We start from the raw sequence: 21,408 nt of genomic DNA on the forward strand, positions 1-21,408 counted from the left end.
ATTCAGCACAGTTACATCCCGCACTATATCCTTTCTGTTAGATATGATAAAGTCGATTTCATTCTTTGTAGAACCGTCAAGGCTAGCCCAGGTCCATTTTCACTGTGGAGTTTTGCGATAGAAGCTGTTCATTGCAAAGAGGTTATGTTGTAGAAGAAATTCAAGAAGCGTTTGACCTCTCTCATTCCTTTCTCCAAATCCATAAATTCCCAACGATATTTCGGTTTCGTCTTTATTATGCCCAAATTTAGCGTTAAAGTCCCCTATTAGCATGCTGTAGTTGGTAAACTCTTGCTGTATTGCGGTATTTATATCATCATAGAATACTTCCACCTCAGTGTCCGAGTGTGCGGATGTAGGTGCGTATACCTGGATAATTTTTAACGAGTATCTAGTGTTTAGTTTGTATATTAGGTACATTACTCTATTACTGATACTGTGGATCTTGGTGACATTTTGTATATGCTTTTTGTGTACTAGGTAAATACATTATGCAAGTTATTTAAAGGTTGCCTACAAGCTAGGACAAAACCTTCTCAATGGGATCGGGCAATAATTATGTGTGAATATTAGTTAAAAGATAAATTTATGCTTATTGTCTTACTCGGGGGTACTGGGAATGCTGATGTGATAAGGATTACTAAGAATGCTGATGGAAGTGTGTCAGCGACTTTGTTGTAAGTATGAGATATATAGGCTGCAGGGTGTTGGCAGCAGTCAGTCGTCTGTCGTATGGTATAATGTAATAGAAGTAGATTGCTTGGAGTGTAACCGGCGCGTGATAAAGAATGTAACCGTAATTATGTGTAACCATCATTAAATAATAAAACTCCTTTAAAACCATTTTTCCACCCTTTTTTATTAACATGGTAGCAGAGCATGTTTTGTTATTCTGGTTTGCTTGGTTTGCTTGATTCCGACGGAAAAGGGAAAATGGTAATGGTGGTTACAAGTGCTTAAAAGATAAAAGAAAAGTGTGAATGAAGAATCAAGTTTGTGCTCAAAGAAATAACTAAGGGAAACTCATGTAAGTATATAGGAATGCTTAATGAGTATCGAAGAAAAATACTTGCATCTGGAAGATAAAACTCCAGGTTGGGTGTATACGGTTACAAAGGAAAAGTTAATTGAATTTTTGTGCGCATTCGAGTCAAAATCAGTGTTAAAGTTTATGTCCGTTGAAGATTGAAGAAAGCTGTGCAGATATACTAAAGAAAAAGGAAGGGCAGGCACAGAAAGTAAGGAAGGTCTGATACAGATTTTGTCCAAATATTATAAGGAGGAGATTTATGATTCGTTGACATTGGATGATCTAAGAAAGATAAGTAGAAGGATAATAGAAGATCATCTGGAAAACAAACGTAAAGGAAAAGAAATAAATAAAGAAGAATAAACTCCAAGAAGACAGTTAAGCAAATACACTCAGGTTGATGATAAAGACGACGGTAGATTACAAGAAAATAGTGATACCAATCAAGTAGAAACAGGAGCAATGGCAAGCAACGAAGATATTAAAGTTCCAGTATTTGACGGAAGAAACTATAGTATATGGAAAAAAAGGGTATTACTACTGTTGAAATTGAAAAAATGCATTGATCCGGCAATTAGAGAAAAAGGGCCAACTGTCAACAGGGATCAATGGGAAGAAAGGGATCTGAAAGCAATAACCTATATTTACAGTAGTATCACAGACGATCAGTTAGAGTTTGTGAGTGAAAAAAATACAGCTTTTGAGATAATGAAGAAAATGGATATGCTGTACTTAAAGGAGTCATCCGCTTTGCAAATATGCGTGAGAAATAAGTTAGATAAACTAAGACTAAAAGATTTCAAAAGTTCTAGTGCGTTTTTTTCAGAGTTTGAAAAGTTAATAAATAAGTTGAAAAATGCGGGTGGTAAAGTGGACGAAAGTGAAAAGTTAAATTACATGTTAAGAACATTACCGGACTCATTAAGTTACATAGGTGATTTGATAGACGCATTGCAAGAAAAAGACAGAAATTGTGAATTTTTGAAAAATAAAATAATCATGTGGGAAAGTTCGAACATAATCGATAGTGGTAGAAAAAAAGCAGTGTATTCAAAGCAGAAAAAAATAAAGATTATAGTTGTTTTGGATGTGGTAAACCAGGACATTTTAAGAAAGACTGCCAAAGTGTATGGAATAAGGGAACTGCAGGAAGAGGTGGAACATATGTGCGAGGAGGTGCTCGAAATTGGCATCGGCAACGGTTCACACAGCAGTTCAGAGGACGAGGAGGCAGTCGAGGAAGACAACGAGGTTTCTATGGAGGAAGAGGATATGAACACCGTGGCAACATAGCAAGACAGCAAGATGCGGCAGGTAGCAGTAGTGGAAATATGAGTGCAGATCAGGTATCATCAGAATCGTTTTTGACACAGATAGATAGCATGGATGATATAAGTGCGTATGCCTGTGACGCAGGAAGGATGGACTGGTTGTTGGATAGTGGTTGCACGGACCATATTGTGAATAATGACTCTTACTTTTTTGAATCGGTTACGTTAAAAGACCCAGTAACAGTTAAGTTAGGAGATGGAAGATTGTTGAAAGGTACCAAAGTAGGTAATATTTTAACTTATTTTGAAGTTGATGGAGTTAAAAGTGTTCTTGTCATCTCAAATGTTTATTATGTGAAAGATATGGACAAAAATCTCTGAAGTTTTGCAAAGATAACAGACAAGTATAAAATTGTTTCTGTGGGTTATACGGCGAAGATATATAACAAACAAGAAAGAGTAGTGGCAATAGCATATAAAGATTGCGGACTATATAAAATGTATAGTTTTATTGAGAAAAAAGGGTGTGAAGTGAATATAACACAAAAGGAGAGATTTGATAGAGTATTAGGTCATGTAAGTTTTTGCTATCTGGAAAATATGTGAAAAAACAAATTGGCTATAAGTTTACTAGATAAACTGGAGTCAACGTATTTGAAGTGCGGTACGTGTATTCAGGGTAAAATGCACAACTGCCATTTGAGAATAGGAGGTCTAGGGCAACAGAAATTTTGGAACTGATACATACTGATTTAAATGGACCACATAAAACCACTGGTTTTGATGGTTCAAGATATTTTTTAACTTTTATTGACGATTATAGCAAATGTGCGTCAATTTATACAATTAGAGCAAAATCTGAAGTTTATGATTGTTTTGTTGATTATGTTAATAAAGTTGAAAATTCAACAGATAAAAGAATAAAAAAGGTTAGGTGCGATAACGGTAAGGAATATCTAAATAAGGAAATCTATCAATTAATAAGAGAGAAAGGTATTGTATTGGAATCGTATCCTCCGTATGTGCATGAGTTAAACGGAACGGCTGAAAGATATAATAGAACGATAATGAATTCGGCTAGGTATTTAATTAGTGAGGCTAAGGTAGATCTTAAATATTGGCCGGGGCTAGTTAAAACCGCAGCATACTTAAAAAATAGAACAGTAACCAATACTATTGAGAATAAGACATCCTATGAATTGTTTTTTAAAAAGAGACCAGATATAAGTAATTTAAGATTATACGGTAGTAAAGTTTTTGTAAGGATACCAGAATCAAAGAGAGATACAAAATGGGATAAAAAGGCAGATGTGGGAATTTTATTAGGATATGATCATGTTGGTTATAGGGTTTTGATGAGTGGAAAAATAATAAGAGCCAGACATGTGGATATAATTGAGCAGGACACTAAATTAATCGGGTACTAAGGTGAAACTTAAAATAATGATAATGAAGAAGATGTTTTATCTAATACAGACAACGAAAATATAGGAGAAATAAGAAGATCAGATAGGAAAAGAAACCCGGTGGATAGATATGGAAGTCCAGTAGGTTCGAATTATATTTATGTAAATGTTGTTAGCGCAGATAGTCCAGTAAGCTATGAAGAAGCGGTAAATAGTGTAAAGAATAGTGAATGGCAAGAAGCCATGAATAAAGAAATGGATAGCTTGACTAAAAATGGAACGTGGAAATTAGTAGAAAGGCCAGTGAATAAGAAAATAATAGATGTTAAATGGACATTTACTAATAAGTCTGATAATTGAAAAAAGGCAAGATTAGTAGCTAGGGGTTTTCAACAAACGGAATCATTAGAAGATTTATGCTCTCCGGTAGCGAGAATTCAAACATTAAAATTATTATTGTCTTACTGTTGTCAAAATGGTTTAACAATTATGCAAATGTATGTGGAAACAGCCTTTTTAAATGGAAATGTTAGGTCAGAAGTGTATGTGAGGCAACCAATGGGATACAACGATGGAACAGATAAAGTTTATAAATTAGAAAAAGCATTGTACGGTTTGAGAGAAAGTCCAAGAGCTTGGTATGAGTGTTTTGATGAATATATAAAGAAATTGAAATTTGAAAGAAGTGAAAGTGATTATTGTCTGTATATGAGGTGTGAAGTAAGTGAAACAGTTTACTTAATATTGTTTGCGGATGATCTATTAATCTGCGGAAAGGACAAAAAAAGACTTAATGAGATAAAAGTTGAGTTGTCTAACAGATTTGCTATGAAAGATTTGGGAGAGATAGACAATTACTTAGGTATTAAGATTAAATATGATCGTATAAAGGGTAATATGACATTAGATCAGAGTGATTATATTGACTCGTTGGCAAGAAGATACAATATTTTAGATGCGAAGCTTTATTGTACTCCAATGGAACAAAATTTAAGTTTGGAGCCGGCACAGGCAGCATCAAGTAATTTAAAATATAGAAACTTAATTGGGGCATTATTATATATTGGTTCGGGAACAAGATTAGATGTGAGTTATAGTGTAAACTATCTGACTAGATTCCAAAATGCATATGATGAGACTCACTATAGATATGCTTTAAGGGTATTAAAATACTTATATTTAACAAGGGATCTCAAGTTAACATATAAGAGAAACCTAGATGCTGATGTAATGGATTGTTTTGTTGATACTGACTGGGCAGGAGATAAGAGTGATAGAAAATCTACTACGGGATGTACGATCCAAAAGGATCATACGGTAATTAGTAGTATTCAAATTTCGCGCGCGTCCACCTCCATCAAAATTCTAGATCGATACTCATCGTGAGCATCGATCAACCACCAGTAGCTACCGAAGCGCCCCTCTAGCTACCCCCACCTCTCGCCTCCCCACTTCTCCATCCACTAGTGCGTACGCCCTGCTGGGACGGTACAAAAGGGATATTCTTCCTATTTCTTCACCGGACGCTTACGAATACACATCTTCACGGATTATAGAGGCAACAGTGGACAAAGGGCTTTAAGAATTCACAAAGGACAACGAAAGATCACCTTAATCTTTAAGTCTTGTGAAGGCAAGCCTATTCGACATCACAACCCTTAAGGTCGTGATTGCTATAATTCAGGAGAGCGAGAGGTGAGATCTTTCCATTATTATAATTTCTATCAACGGTATTTTCCCGCGTGGTAATACCACGTGGTGGACTCTTATTTTTATAATTAAAATACATCCAGGGTTTTTATGCCGCAAGGCTTTTCCCTGACGAGCCAATAAAAAAAGGCATTGTTTCTTTGTTTGGCTCAACCACGTGTTTTATTTTACACCTTAATCTAATCCTTTATTCTCCACTTCATAGCATATAAGTAATGATCAGAGAAATTTTCATTGAAGAATCTTTTGGTCAGAACACGGGATATGTAATAAGAATATATGGAAATGTAGTATACTGGAAATCTAAGAAGCAGGGTAGTGTAACTAAATCGTCAACAGCAGCTGAATATGTAGCATTATCAGAATCTGTAAGCGAGATTAAAGTTATTAAAAATTTAATAAAAGATTTCAGTGTAGATACTAAAAACCCGATAAAAATTTACGAAGATAACTTTGGAGCGATCGCGATAGCAAAATTTGGAAATCTTACAAAAAATTCGAAATATATAGAGGCTCACTATCACTTTGTAAATGAATGTTATGAACAAGGAATAATAAAAATTGTAAAGGTAGAATCAGAAGATAATATTGCCGATATTTTAACTAAGGCGTTAGCACGAAATAAGTTGGAAAAACTCAGAAAAGAACTTGGAATTATTTAAGTGAGTGTTAAAGCATAAATTGAGGGAGGTGTGTTGGAATATTAGTTAAAAGATAAATTTATGCTTATTGTCTTACTCGGGGGTACTGGGAATGCTGATGTGATAAGGATTACTAAGAATGCTGATGGAAGTGTGTCAGCGACTTTGTTGTAAGTATGAGATATATAGGCTGCAGGGTGTTGGCAGCAGTCAGTCGTCTGTCGTATGGTATAATGTAATAGAAGTAGATTGCTTGGAGTGTAACCGGCGCGTGATAAAGAATGTAACCGTAATTATGTGTAACCATCATTAAATAATAAAACTCCCTTAAAACCATTTTTCCACCCTTTTTTATTAACAAATTATAATGCTTTATAAGAAAGGAGATATCACCAACCTGCAAAATTACAGACCCATTAGCTTACTTTCGCATATATATAAGGTGTTTATGAGAATTATTTGCAAGAGGTTAACAAATAAATTCGACCCATATCATCGAAAGTGAGAGGAAAATTGCATGGACAACCATTGCACAAAGGTGTGTAGAGAAATACAATGAAACGGAACACACAATCACAAGGTTCGCGCTGAACTACCTACTAGAAAGCGAAAATGTAAATATTCTACTAAAAGAATTAAAATTAAAGTGTACAGAGAATGATCTAAAAAGAGACAGGGAACAAATCTTGAGAAATACGATTCAATCTTATAACTATAATAAGAGAATCTTTGATCTCCATAGAAAACAACAACAGTTAGAAAGGGGAGACCGGGTTTACGTAGACAATGGAAATCGCCTAAACAGGAAGAAACTAGATTAACTAAGAATTGGACCATATAAAATAATAAAGAAGATTTCCAATTCAATCTACGAAGTCAACACCGGACATAAGAAAACAAAATCGAATCTCTTCGATATCACAAAGCTAACTCCGGCGGTAGATGGGCACGGAACAATTACTTCGAATATACGTACGTAATTGTTCCTCTTCAAGGGGGTGGGGGGTGGAGATGTAAAGATAACCGCGACATTCGTGTAACCGTGTCATCGCTTCTCTTATGGTAAAGATCTTCATTACCGACGTTGAACCGATGATGATGTAAGAATAGGGCGTTGGCGTGATAATGACAGAAAGGATAAAAGAGTTTGCATAAGTAGAGATAAAGGAATATAACAGAGAAGATAAAGAAATTTTATAAGTGGAAAATAGAAATTGTAGGAGAATAAAAGAATCCTGGAATAAGAGCTTTAAACGTTGTTTCTTTTGTTTTACGGATAAGAGTTGGAAGAGAAATGAATTAACAAATATGTACATGGTGTAAATAAATCTTTTGTTCTACAGAGAAACGCAGTTGAGTTTTATTCTATTCTAACCTAAAACCGGAATAAGAAAAAACATATTACATACATATTAACCCCACCAATAGTCCCAATCTTTCTCGGAATCTCTAGACTATTCTCAACCGATTAAAAAAAAGTCTTCTTTCTGATTTCCGGTTCGAGAATAATTGAGAGATTTCGGGGCACCTACAAAACGATAACATCAGCTGATATCGCCATGCACGTCCGCTTTTCTTTCCTGCCACACACATTTGTATTCATGCCGCTACATGTACTCACACTCATTCTCATATCGCTGCGTGCACTCACACTCATATCCATATTGATACATATACTTTCAAATCTTTCAACGTTTCATGCATACCATACACTCGCACTCTTCATCTTTCTCCCACACTTACATATATATATATATATATTTAATCCCACTCGTATACAATGTACACAATTCATATTATCAATTTGCATACAATACAACAAGAAAAAAACACTGAGTTATTATGACTAACCTCGTGTTTAAGACTCAACATAATAACTTATAATGCATTATATATATAAAGTGATTTATCAATAAAAGTTATTTATATTCATTCATCACTTGTATATTATTTATTTAGTGGTACGAAGGAGTAGTAATACCACACATTTTCAAAGTGTGTCTGGTGGGTTGCAAACGAACAGACGCGCATTTTTATAATTAAATTAATAATTTCAAATTAAAAGTACAAATAATATTATAATAATATAATATAATAAATTATCCTCGAGACTTGTATATTTGAAGGTTTCACTTTTAACTTGTGTGATATGCGCACATGTTTTATTTTTTAAGTATATATAATAGAGATATATTGAATAATAAAATTTATTATGATTTATATAGAAATTGTATATATATATATATATATATATATTGTACTTCTTTGCATGAAATAGTACACCTTCCTCCAATGATAGATTCAATTATTTTCAACCTTTCTTTCTACACGAAGGAAAATTCCTCTTCTTTTACATATTAAATATTTTACTATATATGTACATTGTTTTATGAAATGTATTTTTAATAAGTAATTTATATCTATGATACTGAATGTTAATTAACATATTGTTGATCGGAAATTTTTTGAAGAACTTATTCTCACGTTACCTTCCTATTATTTTGTAATTGGATTGAAAAGTTAATGAATTTTTCTTTTTCGTATGTAAACAAAATAATAATAGTACAAAACAGTTTTTAATGTTGTAATATCTATTTGCGTTACGTTTTTATTTTAAACAGCGTGATATGAAAAAAAAAACGTAATACGAGTTGACACGTGTCCAGGCAACAATGCTTATTGCAAAAAACTTATTGCTAAATACGATTAATTACATGGAATAAGATTGCATATAAATAGTATAAAAGAATGTGAAGTTTATTCGTCATTTATTCTTTTTTTTTTATATAAATTATTGAAAAGGCTGCATACCTGCATTAAAATTAGAAGAGATACGCATTACACAGCGTGAAATTACGATTTTAAAATATATTCAAAAACGTAAGCACACACAGTTGAAATTTATACAAATATATTCAACGATGAATTGACTGATATTAGTACGGCTTTATCTTATTGAACAAAATTTCTTTAATTTGTTAATAAAACAAATTATATGTTATAATTATGTTTATATATATATTATTATACTTTTTTATATTAAGTTATACTCGTTAATGATGAACAATCAACTATTATCCCAATAATATTAAATATTAATAATATTTGAGTAGTATAAATAATAATAAATAAAAATAAAATTTTGTAATAAATAATAATTCATTAGAAATAACATATATGAGCGGTAATATTGTTTTTACAGTCAGCAATATTTTTTATTTAAATGCGATAAAATTTAATGTGTGAAAGCAAGTAAAATAAGTTAAATAAATAATTGTAAATGTAATAAAGTTTTGTTTAATCGAGTACGAGGTAAATAAAACAAATGGAATCGAAAAAAAAATTATTCTATCACGTTAGTTTTGTAGAAATAGTAACGGCTAGTGTCAAAAGTGTGTCACAAAAGGGTCGAATATGTAAAAATTTAGTGCAGGGGTAGGCAACCTTTTTAGCAACGGACTTATCCTAATTTTGAAATTTTTTGTCGGGCCAAAATCACATTTCTTAATATTATTTAAAATTGTATTCATATTGTAAACATTACATTAAAAAAACACAAAATGTGAAAAAAAATAGATTACATACAAAAAATAAGAAAAGAACAAAAAACCAATATTCTTATATACATGAAGATTTTAATGCAAAATTTGCGTTTGGTGGGCCGCAAATTGCTCAACACTGATTTAATGCATTTAGATATCACAAAAACAAATTAATGACGAATAGATTTGCGTTTAAAATAGTACATTATTTGAATTGTTAATTCAATTAGAATGTTATTTAAATTTATTCTTAGAGTTCAATAAAAAGAGAAAAAAGATTTGTACAAATCGCTTATATAAAAGCTTCATCGAGACAAACAGAGTTCATTTCGATAGTATTGTTCTTGTCGAATTATTCTAATAATATGACGTTAAAAGATTTTGACGATGATGCGGTTGTCATCTCTGGAATATCTGGAAAATTTCCAGAGAGTGATAATATTAACGAATTAACAGAAAATCTATTGAATGGAAAAGATTGCGTGTCCTCGGATCATACAAGATGGAAATTCAGTAAGTATAAATTAAATTAATTGTTACCTAAAATTATTAACCTGTCTGTTTACCGGGGAGTTGCCTTTTAAATTACGTAACTGTTTTTATTATTTACTTATTATTTATTATTATTTATGCCTATTATAACAGTTGGGCCTAAAAGGCTGTAGGCTAACATAGTAAAACACATTTTTTTGATAAAAATCAATTTTTTTATCCAATATATCGATTGCCTTCGAGAGCAATACAACTATTATAGCGGTAATATTATTTTTCGATACCATTTTTATAGTATGATTTCTCTTTAGTCTGAAAATTAGTTAATTAGTTTCGGCGATTACCTTCTCATCAGTGCTGAATATTTTTCCCTCGAGCATTCTTTTGAGATCTTAAAACTGGAAAAAATCATTGGGGGCCAGATTTGTTGAATACGGTTGATTGGGAAGTAATTCAAAGCCCAATTCATACAACTTTGCAATCATTTTTTTGATTGATTGTGAGCAAGCGCGGCAACAAATTTGCACACAGCTTTTGCATGTCCCAGTATTCATGTATTATATGTCCTACACGTTCCTTTGATATCTTTACAGTCTCAGCTAACTTAATGAACTTTACTTTACGGTCATTCAAAATTATTTTCTGATCTTTCTTGATATTTTCGTCAGTAACAGCAACTTTCGGTCGTCCGCTGCGTGCATATACTCGACGCTCATTTCGTCTCGTTTAAGGGGATATTCTGGTCTAGAAATTTGAAAAAATTGAGTTTTTTTTTCCTATTTTTAAAGCTTCAACTTTTTAAGAATATGTCCTCAAGAGGATTTTTCAAAATTCCATTTATTTTCGGAGATATAGCTGTTTTAGTGACGCGACATCCTATATCCTACCCTTATTAAGGGAAACTTTGAACGCGTTTTTTTCGAAGCTGTTTTTTTTTCACAATTATCAAGATATCTCAAGTTCTACTAAACCGATTTGCTTGAAATTTGTTAAAAGACTTCTCTATGCATTACTCTATCTTGTAAACTAAAATATTACAAACATTTTAATTTTTACTATTTTTAAAAAATTCGAAAAAGTAAAAAAAGTTGTAAAAATAATGTATCTTTTTTCAAACAGCTGTAATTTAGCGATAAAAAGAACTTTTTTCAATTCTTTTAGTTCGAACGATAGCGGCATTATTCTAAATTAATAATCCGTTTTAATTTTTTATTTCATATTACCAGGAGAGCTGCAATCTTGACATTTGTCGCGTGCTGCTTTTTTTTGGGGGGGGGGGGGGGGGTCCCACCACTTCAGTAGCCTATATCTTTTTCAATTTTGAATTTTTTCACTATTTTTTTTTTTCCATGTATTCTCGAAATATTTATGAATATCTTGTAACATTGTAGATAGTCAAAATATTATTCGTCTTTTTGGAATTACACTTGAAAAAGTACCTAAAATTAATGCCTCTAGACCAGAATACCCCCTTTAACTTAGCAAACAACTTCTCAACGGTTGATTTTTCTGGTGCAGAGTCCGAATAATGTTTATCAAGCCAAGCCTTGACCTAAAAAGTATTTTTTTTTTTCAATAAAAAGCAATGTTTTATTAAAACACGAAAATCTTTTTTATCCATCTTTTTAAAAACAATAAATGCTACTTCACTCAAAATTTTCACAAAAAAACTGCATCTTACGAACCAACTACTCGACAACTGCAAAATTTTTACTTATATCTTTTAAAGGTTAGTACTAACAAAAAATCATATGGACTTAATCCTAGTATAGCTATTTATGCATTAGCCTACGGACTTTTCAGTCCAACTGTTATATATGCTTATTATTTTATTATATATATATATATACGCCTAACCGAACTAAACTAACTAAATAAATACGCCTACGCCTAAGTTATTTAAATTTTAAAAACAAATAGCATTAATATCTATTTTAATTAGACCTTTGCCGAGGGCTATATAAACAGCAGCTACAATTTATAGCTTTAGTTGTTAAACACAGTCGTATTTGAATGTAGCTTCTGTATAGATACATATATTTACTATTTATTATTATTTATTATTTATGCTTAAAATAAATTAGATGACTATGAGCAACTAACACTATGAAGACACTAACACGTTCCGTGTTAGGTGTACGTATCACCAGTGGTACACTTACTATTAGACATATTTATTTAATGCGCTGATAATTTATGGTAATAATTGCTAAATTTTATTTAAATTGGTTGTTAATTGGATTGGTTCGATGATAACAAACTTGAAACTATTCGACTATTATTATTTATTACTACTAATTATTTCAAAATTTACATATTTTAATAGTCATCCACGGACCAAGAGCAAACGCGTTTACATCACGTAGAGCTATATATATGAGTAACTACAGTAAAATAAAAAGGAGTTATTCGAAGAAAGTCGGATCGATTCTGATCGATTCGGATCGATTCGGATATATTTGTCTTTTTTTTTTTTTTTTTTTTTTTACTAAATATCGTTGCCGTTACAAAGCCGTCCGCCGTTCCGTTGTCTCACACCGCCCATCGCTCCCTTGCCGCGCAAGCCCAAGGACGGTCTGTAACATCACCGCTGCGTTTCATTTTTTGAAGTGAAAACTTCTTTAGAATAGGAGGAATCTGAAAAGTAAATAAACGGAAACGGAGCTATGAAACGGCTGCTATACTAAATAACGAGAGAAAAAGAGACAAACATATAGGATTGAGCCTGCGAGAGAATGAGACGGAATATAGCTATACAGTTTTTCCTATTCTCGGTCTCCTCTTTATGCTATGCTTCGTAGTTATCGTTCCTGGTTTTATATGTGTGTGATTGTGCGCGACTGCATACTACAAAGCGTGGACACGGAATCTTTCGATACTCGAAATGTTTGTGGGTACGAGCGATAGAAAGGTAAAAGAATAAACAGAGATAAGCACGTAGGTATGCGACAAAAGTATAAGGTCCAAACCAACCGACGGTCGAAATAAAGAAGGAAGGTGCGTGGACTGTTTTTACTTTACCAAACGTGTAATTTCTTTTCTATTTAAAAATGTTTCTATTTTTTTTTTATTGAAAAATTATTATTTAATTTATTATTTCGAAAATATTATAATAAATAATTATGAAGTACTTAGAATATATAATAATTGTATTGTCTGAAATATTTAAAAAAAAAAAAAAAAAAGGATTACCAGATAGATCAGAGAAAAAGAATTAGAGAATACTGTGGAATAAATGAGGAGCAGCTGACAAATTCCTATTCAAAAGCAAGTAAATTACTGTCACATTTTTATATTTTTCTTCTTTACAAAATATATTTGATGCATAAAGACAAAATATGTCTATTAAATTTGATTCCTATATGTTTTTATGAAAAATATCCAAAGAGATCTATTGACCCATGCATATATGAAACTTATATTACAAATTGTGATTTTAAGAAAGTGATATTTAAGAAACTTATATTATTTTTTTAATAAAATAAAAACATTTTAAAGATGTTGAACGCCCAGTGTGAATCGGCAGAGCTTACCACGGAGCTGAAATTTGAGACTCGTAGTGTACACAGTTCGATAAGCTGTGAGAGCGATATGATTCAATGCATTTTTTAGATTTTTCGTTGTTCAAATCTTTATTTAGACGATAGTATTTAGAAAGATAAACTTGTGGTTAAAGAATAAAGACAAGACACGTTATAAATAATAAAGGGTCTTGAAGTGTGGTAGGCTATTGAGATGGAAAAGCATTTCTCGAAAAGATCTCTATTATTAAATCTTTCATAACATCTGTACTAGATCCTTCGTTCAGTCCAGCAGTATTTTCTATATATATTTCGTAACATTTTTATTTTGTCATTCCTAAAATGTTTGTGAATGATGAAAACCATCCTAACAAATAAAATTTTATATCTTAGTTTCACAAAAAGGATATTCTATATTTACTTAGTTTACGACGCATTATATTTTCCTCGATAAATATCCTACGATTTTGGTGTCTATCTACGACTATCGCACTTAACATTCCATTTTTATTGCTTGAATTTGGAAAAGTGTACTTTTTATCAGCTATTCCAACAAGAGACCATACCGGTGATCTTTATTATATATGGTAATAATATTATATTATATAAATCTTACAATTATCTTACTCTTGAAATTGTGCATGCGTCTCATTCTCTCGAAACGTAGATTTTTGAAGGTTACACTTTTAACACGTGTGATCTGCACACATGAATTTTTCTCTAGATCCTATCTCTAAAATACTATCTTGTTTGGGGATAATTTCTGGTCTAACGAAATTCGACAATGTCTCTTTTGGAATTAGTACATTCCAGTCAAATAATATGTCGTCAGAATCAAGAATTGCAATTGAAACTACATTTGAAGAAATCATTAATGCTGGATTAAATCCTGCAGAGCTACGCGACAAGAAAATCAATGTTTACGGGGTATTGAGTTTATATGAGTCAGATAGTTATCTTATGAGAGGTCTAGGAAAGGTAAGTTAATAGATTCATCTAATTGATTCTAAAAATTATTGAAAAAACTGTATCTATAGTTCGTTTTATTTTCATAATAGAAAGATGGATATACTTTAACGGGGTATTGCCGTGGTATGCTAGCAAATCGGATTTCATTTGTTATGAGTCTAATTGGATCAAGCTGTAGTATTGATTCAAGTTGCACATCAAGTGCAGTAGCAATTCAAAAAGCTTACCAAGCTATTAAAGCTGGAGAATGCGATAATGCGATTGTATGTAGTGGAGCCTTAAGATTACTTTCTAGAACATCCTATCAACTCTCTGAATTAGGTAAAATAAGAGTATGTCAAGAATAATTACTTCCAGTACTTACATATAAAGAAAAAAAAGGAACTGTTTCTTGTAATTTGATCATATAAATAATAATGAAAATTTCTAAATAATCAAATGAATATTTTCCTAATTTATAAATAATTTTGGGTTGTATAAATTTCGTGATTTAGGTTTGTTGTCATCCGACGGGCTAAACAGGTCTTTCGACAAAAATGCTTCTGGATTCTTAAGAAGCGAGTCAGTAGGAACTATTTTCTTACAAAGAGCTAAAGATGCAAAGCGAGTATATGCTGAGATCGTTAATATTTGTGTTAGTTACACTCCAGCAATTTCAAGAAAAACTTGTTTATTTTCTACAGCTGAATTTCAAGCTCAAATAATGAAACAGACATTGAAACAATGCGGTTTAAAAGCTAGCGATGTAAATTATATCGAGGCTGATGGTACAGCAATCAAATCAATGGATCTAGAAGAATTAAAGGCGATAGATCTTGTTTATGGTCAAGATCGAAATTATTCTAATCCTCTCTTAATAGGATCTATTAAATCAAACATTGGTTATACATTTAATAATAATACATTAAATTCGATAATCAAGGTAAAATAACTGAAAAGACAAAATTAAATTTAACACAATACAAATTTATTTTCATATTCTACATTATATTCTCTTTGTAATTTCTAGGTACTAATTGCTATGGAGACCGGAGTTATACCACCGAATCTTCATTATTCCGAGCCTCCGGAAGAAGCTCAATGTCTTCAGGAGAAACGCGTAAAAGTCATTACAAAACCAACAATTTGGACGGATTGCTACGCTGCTGTTAACACAGCTGCATTAAATGGTTCCTTCTCACACATTATCTTAAAACGCCATTCAAAAGAGAAGCTGGGTAGAAAGCTTTCACAAAATAATATGCCACGGCTTTTGGTAGCTTCTTGTCGAACTTAAGAAATGATGACAGTGATCTTGAATACCGTAAGATATTTATTTTACGACAAAACTAATTATACAAAATGATTGTTAATAATATGGTATACGTGTTTAGTTGAATTCGAACAGAGGAGATGATGAATTTGCTCAATTAATTAATGATATTACTGAGAAACCATTTCCTCAATCATTGTATTCTGGATATACAGTAATTCCAGAATCTGAAGTAACTAACTCAGAACAATCGATAGAGATGATTAATAACAATTTGTCACCTCAATCTCGACAGATATGGTTTGTTTTTTCAGGGATGGGATCACAATGGACTGGAATGGGTACTACAAATTTTACATATAAATAATTAAAAAGATGTTATTTGATAACTATCAAATATCATAATAAATCTTTTTTAGGTGAATCACTGATGAAGATACCAATCTTTGCTGAAGCAATAAAAAGGTGTGATAATGTTTTAAGACCTCGAGGTTATGATATTATGCATATTATATGTGACAAAGATCCAACTATATACGATAATATTATAAATTGCTTTTTAGGAATAGCGGCAATACAAGTAATAATATATTAAATATTTACACTTTAATATTTTTTATTTCTTCTTATCTTTGTATAAATAATTTCTCGTGATTGTTACACAGATTGGTCTAGTGGATATTTTATATGCTGTTGGCGTTAAACCGAATTACATGATCGGGCATTCTGTTGGTGAGCTTGGTTGTTCTTACGCAGATGGTTGCTTTTCTGCTGAAGAAATGATTTTAAGTGCTCTTTCTCGAGGTTTGGCTTCTTTAGAATGTGACCTTATACACGGAACGATGGCTGCAGTTGGTCTTGGCTACCAAAAAATTCGAGATATTTGCCCTGAAGATATTGACGTTGTATGTCATAATGGACCAGAAAGCTCTACAATAAGTGGACCAACCGAATCAATAAATGTTTTTGTAAAAGAATTACAGGTAATTCTTAGCAGATTTTAAGTAGATTTTTTAATAGACAGTCATAATAATAAGGTTTTATTAATAGAGTCCTAATTTTTCATTTTTAGAATAAAGGAATATTTGCTAAAGCCGTTCCAACTAATAATATTGCATATCATAGTCGTTACATTTCTCCAGCTGGTCCAAAGTTGTTGGATTACCTAAAAAAGTCATTCCTTTTCCAAAAGAGCGCAGTTCTCGTTGGATATGCACGTCTTGGCTTTCGATGAAAGCTCAACTTTCTTCACCTAAATATCATACAATCTTCTTTCTCCTGTTTTATTCGAAGAAGTAATAAAACTTATTCCAAGGAATGCTATAACCATTGAAATTTCACCGCATGGACTGCTACAGGTTTATTATTTAGAATAAAATATTTATTGTATGTTATTTTACCTGTATAACTTATTACATTTATTCATCAGGCAATTCTGAACAAATCGTTAAAAGAAAACTGCATTAATTTACCATTAACAAGACGGGGTAATAAAGATAATTCAATCTTATTACTATCAACATTAGGAAAGCTTTATAATCTTGGGTTACCCATTACGCCAGGGAAGATCTATCCGAGTATTTCCTATCCTGTTTCTAAAGGAACGCCTTCGATCTCTTCACTTATCCAATGGGAACATAGTTCTGATTGGTGAGTATATAAAATAGACTTTTCTAAAATGAATTGTACAAACTACTATTTCATATGTTGGACAGGAACGTGGAAAGTGATAAAACGTATGAAATTCAACAAGCCGAAGAACTGATAGATCTGGAATCAGATAAATACAAATTTTTACGAAACTTTAAAATGAACGATAAAGTTACTATTTCTTTAGCTGTCTATTCGAAATTAGTTTTAAATGTTTACTTAAATTTAAATCCACACAAGCATGACAATTCTTGTATACTGGAAAATATTATAAATCACAATGAATTACTAAAAATACCTGAGAACAACAAAATACATTTAATAATTATGATATTTAAAGGTAAAAATTGTAATCATCAAAATATAATATTTCATAACTATGTTTGAAAAAATGTTAAATTTTAGGCTCAGGAAAATTTGAAGTTAAATGTAAAGAAGGAATCATGTTAGCTTCTGGAACAATACGAGTAGCAGAAACTGGAGAAGAAGTTATTCCTGAAATTATTTTACTGAAAAAGGAAACAGAATTTTTAAACGAAGAAGATATTTATTTAAATCTTCTTTTACGTGGTTACCAGTACGAAGAATCTTATAATATTATTAGCAGACTTTCAACATCGTGTACCAATGGAACGTTTAAATGGAGCAGTGATTTAATGTTATTACTAGAAGGATTAATTCAAGTGCATATTATCAGCAGTAGGAACAAAAATATGTTGATACCGAGTAGGATAGAAAAACTCGTCATCGACTTGGCACAATTAACTGACAAAATGAAAGAAAATAATGGTGGGCATTTGAATGTTAATATTAACTTTTTCGTCGTTATTAAGATGAAATATAGACCAAGAGTTGTGTGTAAAACTCTTCAAATTCTCTAACAGATAAATCAAAATTAAAATGTATTTATACTACTTTATGATCATATTAGGAGTAAAACGAAATGAATTTAATTTTCATTTATTTATAATTAAAGAATTGTTGAGGAATTGAGTAGGCTTAATTAGAAGAACGCCGAGCATTTGCTGTGAGTGGTCAGATTTATTTAAATTCGTACGTACACCGCGTGTCGGATATTGAGATTCAAAAGAGAAGCCCGTTAAGCGAACCACGTTCCGAGTTTTACAGAGAAAATATTACAATGAGCAGACTAGAGCCGAAGCCTTATTATATTAATCAGATAAGATCTGAACGATGAAGATTATATTAATCCCCACCGAACTTGTACTTTTTTTGTGAGAAGACGTATAGCAGAGTTGAAAAGACACGTTGGAACGAGATTCGACAAACACATAAATGTGATAGCTTGCCCCGGAATTGAGATGATTGGGATTCAATTTCAGGAAATAATATTTGAAAACAGTCATTGGGAAATTATCACGGATGAGCTTCGATTTATCCAGAATATAAATAAGACATAGATGGATATTGACGACGTATTAAACGTAGTACTAGGATTAATTTTCACAAATATTAGCAAAAAAAATATCGAAAAGATATTGGTAATAAAGGACTCAAAAAACAAAAATGAAAACATTTCAGAGTTTCTCGAGAATATCATATAAAGGACGAGGAAAAACCTCAATATAAAATTAATTACCAGAGAGTTTCTTAACCAGACAATGAATGAGGATTTTATTTTGACGATTATAAATAATGCGCATTTTAATGATGTAAGAAAATTTATTAGTACTCTCCATAAAGAATCATTTTTATTGACAATCATAGAAACAGAAGAGAAAGATAATGCGATTTCTGCATTAGCAAGTGTTGGATTAAATGTCACCTTAAAAATCAACATTTCTCTTTGTCGTATTATTCTACTTTTACGTAAAGAAAGAAATTTAAGAAAAGCAATTGTTTTGAGTAACCAAGAAAACTGTCTAGATCGGTTAAAGATCTGTTTACGAGACTCGAAATAAGACAATGTTTTATTTGTGGTTAATACTATCAAAGACAATGATTTATTTGAGATACTTCAAGGTATAAGACAAGAACCGGGATATAAGAAACTCCATATTTTCGATCTACAAGATGCAAAAGCACCAAAATTCGCACTTCAAAATGAATTCTATGAATCACAAGTAAAACTCAATCTTCGTGAAAACGTCTTAGCGCCAAATGGGGAATGGGGCACATACAGATGGATGCCATTGCCAGTGAAGCTCACTTCTTCTTTTCGTAAGAAAGCAAAAATTAATAAACCAATTTCTTTAGAATGGACGGAAGACCTACCATTGTCTAGAAGAAAAAATGAAAGTGTCGTAAAAGTAGAGTTTGCAGCATTCGACTTGAGTGTTTACGAGTACTATTTAAATAGTGACGTTAGCTTAGAATCACAAGTATTTCCTACAGAATATTCAGGAAGAGATGAAAAAGGTCGTAGAGTAATGGGGCTTGTTAATAATTTAACTACAAATAATGAAATTTTACCAGATCCTGATTTAACTTGAAATATTCCAGAAAGTTTAAGCTTTGAAGATGCTGCAACGATTCCCCAAGCTTATTTGGCAGCTTTTATTATTTTACATTCAAATAAATGGAGGTTAAAAACAATTAAAACTGTATTGATACATTTTGGTGCTAGTGATATAGGACAGGCTCTTATAAATTTATCTTTATTATATAATTTTGATGTTTACACTACTTATGAAACGGAAGCAGAAAAACGAGTGATCGAGACAATACGACCAAGCTTACAACAGACTCATATTATAAATGTTAAAAATTATAAAAGTTATATTCTAAATATTACAAAAGGCAAAGGTTTTGATTTTGTAGTAGCAAGCTATTCCGTCTTAGACGATATGGAAAATTGTTTAGACATTGTTAAAGATTTTAAAACATTTGGTTATGACTTACGATTGTTGTACGATCCGAAAGGATCGTACGGTGATTAGCGGTATTCCGAAACTCGCGCGCATCCGCTTCCATCGATTAGGATTCTAGATCGATACTTACTGTGAGCATCGATCAACCACCAGTAACTATCGAAGCGCTTCTCTAGCTACCACCCGCCTCTCGCATCCCCACTTCTCATAGCCCGGAAGTACGTACGTCCTGCTGGGACAGTACGAAAGGGGCATTCATTCTATTCTTCACCGGACGCCTACGACTACACATCTTGAGGGTATTATAGGAGGCTTTAAGGAAATTCACAAAGGACAACGAAGAGAATCTCCTAATCTTCAAGACTCGTGAAATGTAAGCCCATTCAACATCACAACCCTTAAGGTTGTGATCGCTATATTTGCGGAGTTCGAGAGGTGAGATCTTTCCAATATATATATATTTCACATCGAGCGGTATTTTCCCTCGTGGTAACGCCACGTGGGTACCTTCTTATTGTATAATCAAGTATTCATCCAGGAGTTTTTATGCCGCAAGGCTTTTTTCCCTGACGAGCCAATAAAGCTTCGCATCTTTTATTGGCTCAATCACGTGTTTTTATTTTACACCTTAACCTAACCCTTTATTCTCCACTTCATAGCATATACAAAGCTTTGTCTGTCTCATGTAAAATTCTTTATTTTCTCCTCGTTCGACTTAAACTGGGATGGATTAAGAGACACTAATATTGAAAAATTATGCAAAAAAAGAAAAAAATCTTCGCATCATGGTTTATTTATTTTATTGCCTAATCTTTTAGAAAATGCAGTAGCTGACAATAAATATAAAAATGTATATTACAAAAAAATGTCATTACTTTTAAAACGACTAAACTCTATACTATGCACAGAATCTTCAATAATCGCTGTTCGCCATTTAATAAAAGATAATTCCGTAGATGGCAACGAGAAAAATATTCTTGTTGGGGAGACCGAAAAGGAGGTAATTTATTTTATTTTTATAGTATAAATTTCATTATTCACTTTTTGTTTCCATTAGCTAACGATAGTATTATTTTTTTAGATATTTTTATTA

At 32.0% G+C, this 21,408-nt stretch overlaps 1 pseudogene across 1 annotated transcript; it reads left to right on the plus strand.

Annotated features, from left to right (window-relative positions):
• Nucleotides 1-9,933: 9,933 nt before the first annotated feature.
• Nucleotides 9,934-20,384, plus strand: LOC149033799 (fatty acid synthase-like; annotated as a pseudogene). The gene is made up of 13 exons (XR_016175816.1): nt 9,934-10,113; nt 14,338-14,595; nt 14,676-14,903; nt 15,077-15,504; nt 15,592-15,885; nt 15,956-16,175; nt 16,254-16,414; nt 16,500-16,817; nt 16,907-17,192; nt 17,264-17,484; nt 17,550-17,824; nt 17,890-18,273; nt 18,739-20,384. The product of XR_016175816.1 is annotated as a fatty acid synthase-like (transcript).
• The last annotated feature ends 1,024 nt before the right edge of the window (nt 20,385-21,408 follow it).

This window comes from Polistes dominula, unplaced genomic scaffold, assembly GCF_049000335.1.
Source record: "Polistes dominula isolate Pdom_NZ unplaced genomic scaffold, Pdom_raw_medaka contig_286, whole genome shotgun sequence".
Classification (NCBI taxonomy): domain Eukaryota; kingdom Metazoa; phylum Arthropoda; class Insecta; order Hymenoptera; family Vespidae; genus Polistes; species Polistes dominula.